Source organism: Camellia sinensis, chromosome 4 (genome assembly GCF_055761805.1).
Source record: "Camellia sinensis isolate YWXY chromosome 4, ASM5576180v1, whole genome shotgun sequence".
In the NCBI taxonomy this organism is placed as follows: Eukaryota; Viridiplantae; Streptophyta; class Magnoliopsida; order Ericales; family Theaceae; genus Camellia; species Camellia sinensis.
The window spans coordinates 187,368,373-187,381,970 of record NC_138964.1 but is presented as its reverse complement, the minus strand read 5'-3'; the positions used below and the strand labels follow the sequence as shown (position 1 = coordinate 187,381,970).

Genomic DNA, 13,598 nt, shown 5'->3' with positions numbered 1-13,598 from the left:
AGCAACTCTAAATGAAGGATTTGAGAGGAATTTGTGAAAACACTTTTGCTTCATTCACTTTTCTCTTAATTTTTCAAAATATTTTTCATTCACTTTTCCCTCTAGACAAACTCGTCTCAAACCATTGATCCGAACACACCCTAAAAATTGTTGGAATACAAAATATTGTATATTTAGGAGATCCCCGTGATTTCTATAAATTACGATTATTTAGGGATTTGATTTTTAGGATTTGATTGTGTAATTATTTAATTCATTTTTCCTGTGTATCTTATATTGATTATAAATAGACATGGTCTCACCCAAATTAGAGTAAGCCAATATTGTACAACTTTCTTCTTGGTATCAGTGCCAAAGAAACCTTAGCCGCCCCTACCCATCACCACTGCCAGCCTCTCCTCCCTTTCCTAGTAACCGACTCACCTACCCAGCCCCCTTCAACCACCTTACACCACCCGAAACCCTTTCTCTCTCCCTCAACAGTCCTTTCCAGTCACAGCCGGGGTTCCTACAGCAGCCAACCAGGCTCCGTCCTGGTTCTGTGCAGTTTGGCATCCTTCTAGGGTGGTTTGGGCTGGTTTCTAACCCTGTTATGATTGTGTGTTGCTGATGTGGTAAGAAACCTGTGTGTGTTCCTTATTACTTGGGCTACCGGTTTGTTCGGTAGCATCTCTTTTGTGTGGCGTTGTTACTTTAGCTTCGTGGTGTTTCAGAATGTCTAACTTTGTTACACAAACGCAGAGCATTATGCCTCGTTCAGATGTTTCCCTTGCCTCTCATGTTTCGGTTCATCGGATTACTAGTGTGTTGCTTTATAGTCGTAACTTTGCTGCTTGAAGTCAGTCTATACGTCTCTATCTTGGAGGTAGAGGCAAATATGGATAGCTTCTGGAAATCAAGACACAACCTCCCGCTGATGATCCTAAGCGAGTTCAATAGGATATTGACAATTGCACCTTACTTGGTTGGATGTTTAACTCTATGGAAGAACGCATCTACAACATGTTCATGTACTGTGATACAGTTCATCGGTTGTGGAATGCTCTAACCCAGATATACGCACATGCCCACAATGATGCTAGGATTTTCGAACTCTATTAGGATATTTCTCATGTCTCTTAGGAAGCTTTGAGTTTTATCGTTGCCAAATTTTTTGGGTACTTTCAAACTCGCTAGGAGGAGTTAGCACAGTATGAGCCATTGAGTGATTTTTCAATTGTTGCCGCTTTTATTATGTCTGCTCATCTTGCATGCCAGCACACCTACCAATTTCTGATGGGTTTAAAGCCTGAATTCGAGTCTCTTCGTATTCAGATTTTGAATACATCACATATGCCATCCTTATATAAGGCTTTTGTTACTATTGGCAGCAAAGAGCGTCATCGTCGATTGATTCAACTGGTGGCTCCGCTTCCTTCATCTGTTCTTACCTTATCTTCAATTTCAGATCAAATAGCTTTTGCTGCCAAGTTTAGTTCTCGTGCTTCTAGTAGCATGGTTATTTTCCACCATTGTGGCACAACTGGTCATGTCCAAGCATAGTGCTTCAAGTTTCATCTTGAGTTAAAGCAACGCTTTGCAAGGACACACCCTTCAGGCCCTCCCCATACTGTTATTATTGCCGACACATCTAGTACTCCTCAGCCGACTCACTCTGTTGATCTTCATTAGCTTCAATCTCAGATTGGTCGCCTTCAAGAGCAACTTGGTTCATTCACTACCATGTCTCCAAGTGTCTCTTCCACTGTCACACTCACTACATATACTCCTACAGCCTTCATGTCCACGTTGTACCTACTTGGGTATTGGATTCTAGGGCCAATGATTATATGACCGGTGAGTTTTTTTGTTTATCCTCTCCTGTCTCTACTACTGCTCAGATTGTATGTCTTGCTAATGGGTCTATTTCACAAGTCCAACATAAGGGTGATGTGTCCTTGTCGTTTGATATTGCACTTACTTCTATCTTACATGTACCTCGTTTTGCTTGTAATCTTCTCTCTGTTAGTCGCATTGCTGAAAACCTTTATTGTGCTGTTATTTTCTTACCTACTTATTGCTTATTACAGGACTTGACTTCAAAGAAGATTTTTGGTAGAGGGTTTGAGCACGACGAGTTGTACTATTTCGAGGACCCTACACATTTCCATCCTACCACTTCAGGCCTACAAGCAGCTGTGTTACCTAAGTCGTCTTCCTATGTGTTTTCTTTTCAAACTTTTTCCTTGTGGCATGCTTGTTTAGGACATGCAAACTTTAATTATTTATGTTTACTTTTTCCATCACTTAATAAAACTTGCAAGGATCATCAGTTTCATTGTGTTGTTTGTAAACTGTCAAAACATACTCTACTTCTTATATTCCTCGCATGTATCGCACCTCCTGTATGTTTGACCTTATTTACTCTGATATCTGGAGTTCTTCTCCTCTTTTGACTTTTTTTGGGCATTGCTTTTATGTGGCTTTCATAGATGACTATTCTAGGTGTACTTGGGTTTATTTGCTTAAAAAGAAGTCTGATGTGCTTCCACTTTTTATTCAATTTCTACAAATGGTCAAAACCCAATTCCACACCGTTATACGCAATATTCGTTCTGATAATGGGGAGGAATACATCTCTGATGCATTTCGCTCCCAACTTAATTAACAGGAAATTTTGCAGCAACCTACTTGTATTTACACCCCTGAACAAAATGGGATTGCTGAACGTAAAAACCGTTAGATTATGTCTGTTGCCCGGTGTCTTTTTTGTGGGATGAATGTCCCTAAATTTCACTGGCATATGGTTATGCTTACTGCTGTTTACCTCATTAATCGGACACCTAGTTAGATTCTTCACGATTTGGCCCCTTTTCAATTACTTCGTCCGAATACCGTGTTATTTCCTCTTGTGCCTCGTGTGTTTGGTTGTACTTGTTTTGTTTAGGATCATAGTCCTACTCAAACCAAGTTAGATAACAAGTCTCTTAAATGCATCTTCTTGGGCTATCTAGCTCTCTCTAAAGGCTATAGGTGTTATGATTTGCTGTCTCGTCGTTTTTGTCATTCTATGGAAGTCACATTTTACGAAGATATGCCATTTTTTGGTTCTAACCATGTGTTTCAGGATTCCGTCTCGAGTGCACCGCCTCCTATTATGTCACCGAGTGCTCGCCATGTTCCTATCATTGATTCATTTGCTTCTTCATCATCGCATGTATCTGCACCTGCCAGTCCTCCGCCATTACAAACATACTCTCGTCACCCTCATGCTCTGCCCCCTCCAATATCTTTTTTGCCCTCAGGCCCAGGTACTCCCTCTACTATTCACTCCCCAGCTCCTTCCCGTTATCCTACTCGTGAACACCGTCCCCCTAATCAGTTTGGTTGGTTTGGTAGTACTAATCACCCTATTTTTCAGTTTTTATGTTATGATGCCCTTTTAGCTTCTCATCGGTCTTTTCTTGGCAAGCTTGAGTCGGTCTCTATCCCGCAGTCTATGTCTGAGGCACTCTAGAATCCCCAATGGGTTGTAGCTCTGCAAACTGAAATGGCTGCTTTGGAGCATAATCACACTTGAGATCTTGTCTCTTTACTTTTTGGTGAGACGACTGTTGGGTACAAATGGGTTTTTACTGTCAAATACTTAGCTGATGGTATAGTGGACCGATATAAGGCTTCTCTTGTTGCTAAGGGCTTTACCCAGGTTCCTGGCAAGGATTTTGGGGCTACATTTGCACTAGTTGCTAAATTGACCACTGTTCGTTTGCTTATTTCGTTAGCTGCCTCTTCTTCTTGGCCCATTCATCAACTTGATGTCAAGAATATTTTTCTATATAGAGACTTACTTGAAACAACCTACATGGATCCTTCACCCGTGTTTCGAGCTGAGGGGGAGTATGCTGGCAAGGTCTGTCGTCTGCGTAAGTCTTTCTATGACTTGAAGCAATCTCCTCGTGCATGGTTCCACCGTTTTAGCTCTGTTATCCTATCCATGGATTTTATTCAGTGTCACTCCGACCATACATGCTTCATTCCTCATCAGCTCCATGGTCAATGTATTATTTTGTTAGTCTATATGGATGATATCATCCTTATAGGAGATGACTCCATTGGTATTGCTAAGGCAAAATAGGAACTTAGTCGAGTATTTAACATCAAGGACTTGGGTCCTCTCAAATATTTCTTGGGGATTGAAGTAGCTCGTTCTCATAGTGAGATATCATTGTCCCAATGGAAGTATACTTTAGATTTTCTTCCGAACACCGATATGATGGGATGCAAGCCTGCATTTACTCCTATGGATCCAAATCTAAAACTTTCGGCTGAGTCTGGTGAGTTGCTTTCTGATCCATCTCGCTACCAGAGATTGGTAGGACGTTTGATCTATTTGACTAATACACGACCATATTTGATATTTGCTGTGAGTATAGTTAGTTAGTTTATGCATTCACCTCGTACTGTTCACATTGATGCTATTCACCACATTTTGAGATATCTCAAGTCATGTCCAGGTTTGGGTTTATTCTTCAATGATAGGCCTCAGATAGGATTGTTTTGTTTTACTAATGTAGACTATGCAAGTTCATTGACTGACAGACATTCTACTTCTGGGGTATGTACTTTCCTTGGAACCCTTCTTCTGTAATGGAAAAGCAAAAAGCAAGCGGTTGTTTCTCGATCATCTGCTGAAGCTGAGTACTGAGTACCGAGCTATGGCTTATGGGGCATGTGAGTTACTATGGCTCCGGTCCATTCTTACTGAGTTAGGCTTTGAGAAGAATAATTCCTCCAAGCTATTTTATGACAATAAGTCTGCCATCTTACTTGCCTCTAACTCTGTGCTTCATGAGCGTACTAAGCATATTGAAGTTAATATTCATTTCATCCGGGAAAAGGTTTGAGCTGGCATTATATGTCCCTCGTTTGTTCCATCTTCTGATCAGACTGCCGACATCTTCACCAAATCTGTTAGATCATCCCTACTTTGATCTTCCATTGGCAAACTGTGTTTGGTGGACATCTTTGATCCAACTTAAGGGGGAGTGTTGGAATACAGAATATTGTATATTTAGGAGATCCCGTGATTTCTATAAATTACGATTATTTAGGGATTTGATTTTTAGGATTTGATTGTGTAATTATTTAATTCATTTTTCTTGTGTGTCTTATATTAATTATAAATAGACATGGTCTTATCCAAATAAAAGTAAGCCAATATTGTACAACTTTCTTCTAGAAGTTGGCTTGGTAAATGAAGGTGCAATATCTTAATTCAAGTCTCATTGTTGCGTGTTGCAATTTCACCCATTTTCATTTCCTCGTGCAAAATATAATAATAATAATAATAACCAAAGTAAGTCATTGAAGCAAAAGTTGGCTTATCACCAAGTACCATGCATGGAATGGCATGGCAAGTTTCAAATTAGGAGTTGAAAGTTTTGTGATAAAATTGACTTTGATGCAAGTTGTTCTGCCCATGGCACAACAAGTGAGAGTTGACCCTAAAAACTAAATCTTTCAAAGAGCTTTTCTTTGCTGTTGAAATTCCCAATTACTACTACTCCATTAACTATCAACTATCCAGAAGGCAAAAAGAACGAGCATACACACACAAATTGATTGGCTCCATACATTTTTTAATAGAATATATTCTTCTTCTTTTTTTTTCTTTTTTTGGTGGGCCTTTTTTACATACAATATGATTCAGTCATTCATGCATGCAGATGATGAGGACGTGGTGGAATATATCAAAAGAAAAAGGAGAGAAGAGACTTGTTTTTGAAAAAGAAGCAATTTGATTGTAAGGAATACTCATATATCATATATATCCGAATCGTATGTCTAGTCTCTCTCTCTCTCTCTCTTATTTCTTCTTCCTTTTTTCTATTTGAATTGTATGTCTACGCTCTCTCAAATTGGCTATAAATAGAGACATCCATGGCCATGTATTTTTATGTCATGAAATGGAGAATTGAGTTGTGTTTGAGAGAGAGAGAGGAAAAGAGGCCTTACATGAAGGGGTAGAGTGTAGAGTTTGGTAGCCAAGGATGACTTGCCTACTCCCACACAAGGGTTGAGAGATGGATCACTTGGTAATTTTTATTCAGCCCTTGTTCGATTCTTAGGCAGTCATCTTGGCTAATCTGACTGGCTCTTCTCTCTCATGCTAGGCTTTCTCTTCTTCCATGAACATTGAAGACCGCTTTTATTTTGTTGATCATTTTGTTGTTTCAAGGTTTACATGAAATCAAAACAAACATTATTTGTGTATGTAGAATTTATCTTATTTAAAAAATAGTGAGAATTTATCATGCTACTTGGAAAACTATGTATATATATAGCTATGCTTATCTTATTAGCAGTGCTACGAACACATGCCACAAAATGGACATGCTTGTGGGAATCATTCTTTTGTCCCACATCTCTAGGCCATTATGTGAGATTAATCTATACATCTAAGCTTATTCTATGCTTATATGTCATTTTTGTTGAGTTATGTTTCTCATTTGATATAGTTAATAGTTATCTACGCAATATATATTTAGATAAGCTTTTAAAATTTAAAATATATAGATTAAATTTAATCTAAGTGCCCTACATCACTCCAAATTTAAATGTATACCATAAATTTAAATTTTGTATACTTCATGAATATTTTATAATATATAGCATTTATGTTCCCATTTTCCATTTTTCACTAGTAATGAACACAATCCCCTATTATTTTGCTCAAATGAACCAATAATGCTACTTTTACTATTTTTCATCTAATTCTATTTGAACAATGCTATACTAATAAACTTCTTGTACACTTTTATATATATATATATATATATGTATATATTATAAATTGATGTGGCATACAGTACCAAGCATTGGTCTTTGAAATGGATGCATTAAAATTAAATGACAGTGTATTTGTAAGAAAATTTGCTTTTATTGCATTGAGTAATTTTATTTATCACTATGCATCTATAACTATTAGACCAATTCACGTTTGTAATGACTCATGTCATGTGAGATTTATTATACCAATCGTAATTCAACAGTGGTCAAAAAATTTTGAGACTTCAGGTTAAACAACAAAATGAGATTTTATCTAAGTTTTTGAAAATTTGAGACCTTCCATGATAAAAATAAAAAATAAATTATAATTTTTTTTGTGAAGAACTTTATTCAGCTTGTTAAAAACTTGTTCGAACTCAATTCGTTAGGTAAACAAACTAATCTTGAACACATTTTAAAACTCATTATAGTTTTCAAATCAAGTTTGAACAATTGCATAGTTTGATAAAATTAAAAGTATATAAAAATATCAAATTACTCGAGCTGGCTCGACAAAAACTCATTTAAGTTCAATTCAAAATTTTGATAAACTAAACTCAAATATATTTTAAAACTCGTTAAAGTTTTTAACTAAATTTAAATAATTAACTATTCATCTCGTTCAACGCCCCTTTAACTGACGGGTTAAATGAGCTAATAGATGAAAAAAAAAAAAAAAAAAACCAACCTCTGCAATAAACCATCAACTTTATGACCCAATTAAGAAGGGCTAACTATGTGAGTAGCAGACTGGGCCTGAGATAGCCCAATCATGTCTCTAGACACTACAAGAAAAATAAGATATTACCACGTTTTTTTATCTGACGTTTTTTGAAAAACGTTGTGAAATCTCTTATAATTTTTTTTTTGAGCAAATTTAATTATCCAACTCGTTTTGTACACGGTTATTAAAAAATTGTGAAATACATTTATTTGTGATTGAAGAGGCTCCTTTGATAAAAAAGAGAGACGTGACTTTAGAGAACAGAGCATGACTTTTGAGAGAGAGCGAGAGAGATAGAGGGATAGAGACAGAACCAGAGAGAGAAATCAAGGCCTTGGATCTTCGATCTCCATCGATTCTTTGGTTGTATGATCTGGAAATTCTTATTCTACACTTGATTTGAGCATTTGTCTGTAATATCGTTTGAATCCCTCTTATCTAAGTCGATCTAGGGCTCAAGGTTAGAGTTTTTTGATATGGATTTGCTACATTCTCACAAGATCTGTAGACTTTCATGGCTTAAACTAACGATTTATAGTTGATTTCTAGTTTCTTTTCTTCTATTTTGTATTTTCTCTTTTCGAATCGATTTATCTAGGGTTTTGAGTGTCGTGTTAATGTCTCTGATCACGTATAGTGTAAGCAAGCAGCGTTGGATCTAGATTGTTAGCAACAGTGAGTAGAAGCAAGTTCAACAACGTAGAGATGTAGATCTTATTCTCAGATCTGCTCTCTATCCGATCAGATATGCTCTCTCTGTCTCTCTGATCTACTATTATGGTAATATCAAATCTGCTTTCTCAATCTCTCCGATCGAATTTCACGTATTCTATTCATTGCTCTATGAGATTTGGACCTCTCTCTCTCTCTCTCTCTCTCTGTTTTTGATTGAATCTCATTATCTTTGTCACTATTACATTTTTCTTACAAAAAAATGTCAAAACAGTTTCTAAAATTGGTGTTGGTGACTAGTTCATTGGTGCTCTTCTATGCATATTGATGATGACTGATTTGTAGTTGAGGTTAGTATTCCTGATGCTATGATTCATATCCTACTGACATAAAAAATTTTTATGGATTTTTTTGTTGTTGGAATTGCTTGTTGATATTGTGATTCTTATTGTACCATTTTCCTTGCATGTCAAATGTTCGATAAAATGTGTCAATGGAAAAATTTTGTTATTTTTATTTTATCTTTTAATTTTTAGCCAAACACTGGAAAATAAAAATGATGATAAAACTTTTATTGTAAAATAAACTTTTATTAGTGTAGTATTTTCTGCCAATCTGAAAGGGGTGTTATCTGTGTCTACCATGGGATCTTGTGCGCCCTTAATGATAATAATGTGAAAAATAGTTGTAGTGAACTATGTAATCATCTATCTCACAATCTTTTTGTTGTCTAAAATATTAGCTCCCCTTATCTTTCCTGATATCCTCTTGATATTGTTTCCTATGAGAAATATCAAATGGTCCATTTTTGGAAATAAATGGTCTGGACATTTGAAGATTCACCTACATTTTCAGTTTGATGTCAAACAAACTTGTCTAAATGGTTATTTTGGTACTAAGAATAGTCATTATCAGGTTGGACTGTTATCGAGCATGAATATGAAGCAACTAGGCAGCTATAGACTAAAGATTTTGATCCATAGTTTCTTATTTGTTAAGTGACTTGTTTGTCATACTGCTCAGAAATGGTCCTTTACTTTTGTTTGTAAATCTTACATTTTAATATTGAAATGGCAGAGGATGCACACTTTGCTTGTGATTTTCATTAGAAAGGTCATGATGAAATAATAAAGTTCTCAATTATAAAGTTCTCTATTATATATTTTCTTGAATGCTGGTTTCTAGAAAGTGGAACCATAAACCATAAAAATGATGGAAAACTTAAGTTTTATGTTGAGAAAGTTAAACCAAATATGAGTTATGGAAGCCTAATATGGAATCCTCTGATACTCTGAATATAAAGTAAAAAAAAATTGGTTGGGAAATCATGGATGGGATTCCGTTCTAGTCTTGATGTTAATGCTGTTTGGGGTTGATTTAGCCACTTCTTTTTTAGTTATTGCTATTAGGTGACCTGAGCTGTTTTGTTACTTGGTGGGATCTAAACTGGGTATCACTTCCTTCAGCTGAGTATTTGGTGGTCTCTTCTGTAGCTGAGTTGTTATATCTGCTGTATCTGTTTTTATGCTGTTAGATCTGTGTATCTGTGTATATGTTGGTAACACCTCTGCTGTCTTTGGTTTTGTGCTGTTACCTCTGCTGTAGTATTTTGTGTATCTGTTGGTCTCTCACTAACAGTTACCTGGTTTGATGGCTTCCACGTTATTGCAGAAAATATGATCGGTCTTAGCCAGTTGAAGTTGCTTTAGCTTCCCTAGACTTTGGTAGGCCACAACTCCTGTACCTTTGAGGATCATCCTCAGGAATCTAGAAGCTTTTTTATTTGGAAATGATCCGAGATTACTAATTTTCAAAACGGGATTTGTTGAATCATAAACTTTCAGTCTAAGCTCTTTTATGCTTGCTGAGTGTTAGTTTATGTTTTCCCTCTTTTGTTTCTATAGTTATAGGCACTGTTCTTTTTTTTCTTCATTTGCTTAATGGTCTCTGTGAGGGACATTAAGGGTGCATTTTGTATTGTTTTTGTTTTTGTTTTTGTTATTATTATTATTTTTTTGTTATTGAAAACTACCATGAAAACTTGTTTGGAAAACTATTTCTGGGAAAGTTTTCTGAAAACTCTTTTTATTAGAACACTTTAAAATTGTTTTCTGAATCTTCTAAAACTATTTTTGCAAAAATGAAAATGATACGACACTGAGGGGTGTTGAACTAAAAACGAAAATTTTGAAAATGATACCAAACAAAGCCTTTATGCCTATTACCATGCTGAGCTTGACCTATTAGTGTTGATCACTGTATCACAATAATGTTATTTAGTCATTTCATAACAGGTAAGCACTTGATCAACTTATTCATTCAATACACACCCTATAAACCCTCTGATGGCAGCTGGGAAGACCCTGCATATAGAGTGAGCAGGATTTAAATACTCATTTTCTACTTCTAACTCTGGTAGTATGTGAAGCATTGATATTGATTTCTTAGTTTGTTTCCTTCTTTATCTCTATAGGCAACACACTTTTTCTGTTTGATTATAAATCATTAGACAGTTAACAGATGAACATTTCTGTAGGAGTCCTTTGCACAAAGATGTTTTATCTTGATCGATGAGTATGCCGTAGGCTTCAGCTCATCAATTATTGGCTATGACATGTTGACTCCACCAGACCTTGAAAGAGAAATTGGTCTAACAGGTATGTTTTGCATAGCTACATGTGTTTGCTGTCCTCAAGAAAAAAACTCTTGGTTATTAAGTCTATATGTTTAACATAAAATTCGTCTAAATGTTTTTTTTTTTTTTTTTTTTGAAGGTGTTTAACTCAAGTCTTTCTTTAATATGTTCCTTCCAAGATATGATCAGAAATTTTTATAACAGAAACTTGAATATACTAGTGTTACAGCTAAAGAGTCAAATATATTCACTACTGTTGTTATCGTGTCTACAACTAGGGATGGTTGTTGAGCCTATTTGTTGTTCATACTTGTTTTTTTGGGGGGTAAATCTCCACCATTTGCTATCAAACCATCACCATCACCGTCACTTAAAAATATGGTAAAGACAAGACCCCCCAACCCACAAGGGAGCCATTTGCTAGATTTCGAGAAGAATTCACTTTATATACAATTCACTGTTTGCTGGTTTATAAAATCTCTCTTCTTCCAGATTATTGATGAAAAGTCTTTGATTAAAAAGTCTCTCAATACAGCATTTATAGCAGCTTGCCCCATAAAAACTGTCTTATATGAATACCTTTGGCTGTGGCATACATATTTGACAATTATAGATTGTGAAACACTTGCTAAACAAATAAATGGTTCAACAACAATTGAAGATAATAATAATAATAAATGAAGAAGAATGAGTAAAATTATAAAAAGAAACTTCTTACATGTTACATTTTTCTCTAACTATAAAGAACTCAAGGTTATATTGGTTGTAGCTCACTCTTGTACATAAATACCAACACCCCACACATGTACCCAGTCAATGTAACAGTAAATTTTCTTGTTATGCATTACTTTCAAGAATTTGGAAACATAATATTTCTACCTTTTAAGTTACTTTGACTTTGCAAAATTAGTTGTTATTGGTGTTTGGCGTAGGTTTATTTCCATGACATACCAAATGAGGTCATTGATAGCCTGGTAAAAATAGACAAACAATATGGATTTTATTTGTAATTTTTTTTATATAATATGCCTACTCTATGTGGCGAGTTATGTTCAGGGTTGAGGAAGGAATTATGCTCAATGTTGCTGGAGGTTTCATGCTTGAATATCCTTTGACATTGCCCTTTGTTGACACCATGGTAAGCTTGTCATCAAATTTGTTATTCCTTTCATCTGATTTGTATCTGAGTAATTATGTAAATGATTGAGAACTCCTCTCATCAAATTTGTTTGTTAGTTGGTTATTTGCATCATTTGATGGGTTGATTTCTCACAACATGGGCATCTATTGCTTTTCTCCTGCAGGTAAGGACAACTGATTTTGTTACGGAACTTCCAAAATCTCTGACAGAGAAGCTTATTCAAGAAGCTCTTTAAATTCTGTTAGTGGTGCTGATGTTCTGATCTTGATTCATTATCTTCGATATTTGTTTTTTTTTTTGCCATATTTCAAGTTATATGGGCTAAGTTGATTCGTTTGATTGGTTTTTATTTGAAAGTCCTGTATTTTAATGTCATGTTGGAATGTATGTATTAATATTTTTTCTGGGGTATGTATCAACATTTTTTTATGGGTGTGCTTAGTGGTTAAATATAAACAGGTAGGAAATGTTACAAATTTTCTTCTATTGTTTGTCAAATGTAAAATTGTAGCCATCTCGAAAAGAATTAAACTTGTTTGGCTTATTTTTAGTTTATGTGCTAATTATTTTTGACAATTGAATCCTTATTTTGCTAATAAATAGTTTTGTGTTTGAGGAAGGAATTCATATTTGGAAAAAATTCTGATCGGGTTCAGATATTCATTTTTTTTTGAAAAAAAAAAAAATTAGCGACATTTTAATAAAAGCACCACAAAAGATCTTGTACGGCGTTTATAAAACGTCGCTAAGTTATAGCGACGGCCGCATTTTCGACGTAATTTTAAAAAGTCGGTATATGTTTTGCCGACGTTTTTGATAGCTTTAGTGACGTTTTTTAAACGCCGGTAAAAGATATTTTTCCTGCAGTGAGAGTCATGTCGGTGAGGGCCAGTACTTCATTGTGCGACACCAACGATTCATCCACAGAATAATATTAAACAAGTGTTTAGCGTGTATTAAAAAAGTCTATTTTTTTTTTATATATATACACTTATTTAGGTCACATTACTCAATATCTATCAATATCTCTTTTCTACCTTTCTACCAACTTTTTTTATTTTTCTACACATTTTTTTTTATAAAAAATCAAAAAGTATACTTATATAAAATATCCCAAACCACCCCTAGAATTAAATAAATAAATTACTTAAAATGTTTTACAAACTCAACAACAGCATGGTTCATTACAAGAAAAGTTGCCTATAATGGCACTTGAGTCAAAGACGTTTTATAAAATGCCGTGCTATATCTCAATAGCCAACACGTTTTCAAGGCGTGATGCCCTGTTGATGGTCTCAATGAGCCAAACTTGTTTTACTTAACAGACACTTAACCCATTCCAATTACCATAGGTAACAAAATCTCTCATGAGCTGCACTTCTCTCTCAATATCGATCTTTCACTCACTGTAGCTGTTCTTCATCGGACTCGAATTCGATCTTTCTCACTCTAGCTGTTCTTCATCTCTCTCTCTCTCTCTCTCACAAATCGCAGATCCAAAATCGAACAAAAAAGTCGATCTAATCTGATCGAAATCCAAACTCGATCTGATCTGATCTCTCTTGCATTTTGTTAGATCGGTTCTTGCTCTAGCTTTTCTTCATCAAAATCGAACTCGA

At 35.4% G+C, this 13,598-nt stretch overlaps 1 long non-coding RNA gene across 17 annotated transcripts; it reads left to right on the top strand.

The window, feature by feature from the left end:
* The first annotated feature begins 7,748 nt into the window (after positions 1 to 7,748).
* On the top strand, positions 7,749 to 12,455 carry LOC114294966 (uncharacterized). 17 transcript variants are annotated; one of them, XR_014328104.1, is made up of 6 exons: positions 7,749 to 7,991; positions 8,169 to 9,927; positions 10,498 to 10,618; positions 10,740 to 10,860; positions 11,771 to 11,976; positions 12,143 to 12,455. It is a non-coding gene; the product is annotated as an uncharacterized LOC114294966 (long non-coding RNA). The 17 variants fall into 17 exon arrangements; XR_014328101.1 differs by having other exon boundaries at positions 7,750 to 7,991; positions 10,498 to 10,577; XR_014328109.1 differs by having other exon boundaries at positions 7,756 to 7,991; positions 8,169 to 8,311; positions 8,478 to 8,553; positions 9,875 to 9,927; positions 10,498 to 11,976.
* Positions 12,456 to 13,598: the final 1,143 nt, after the last annotated feature.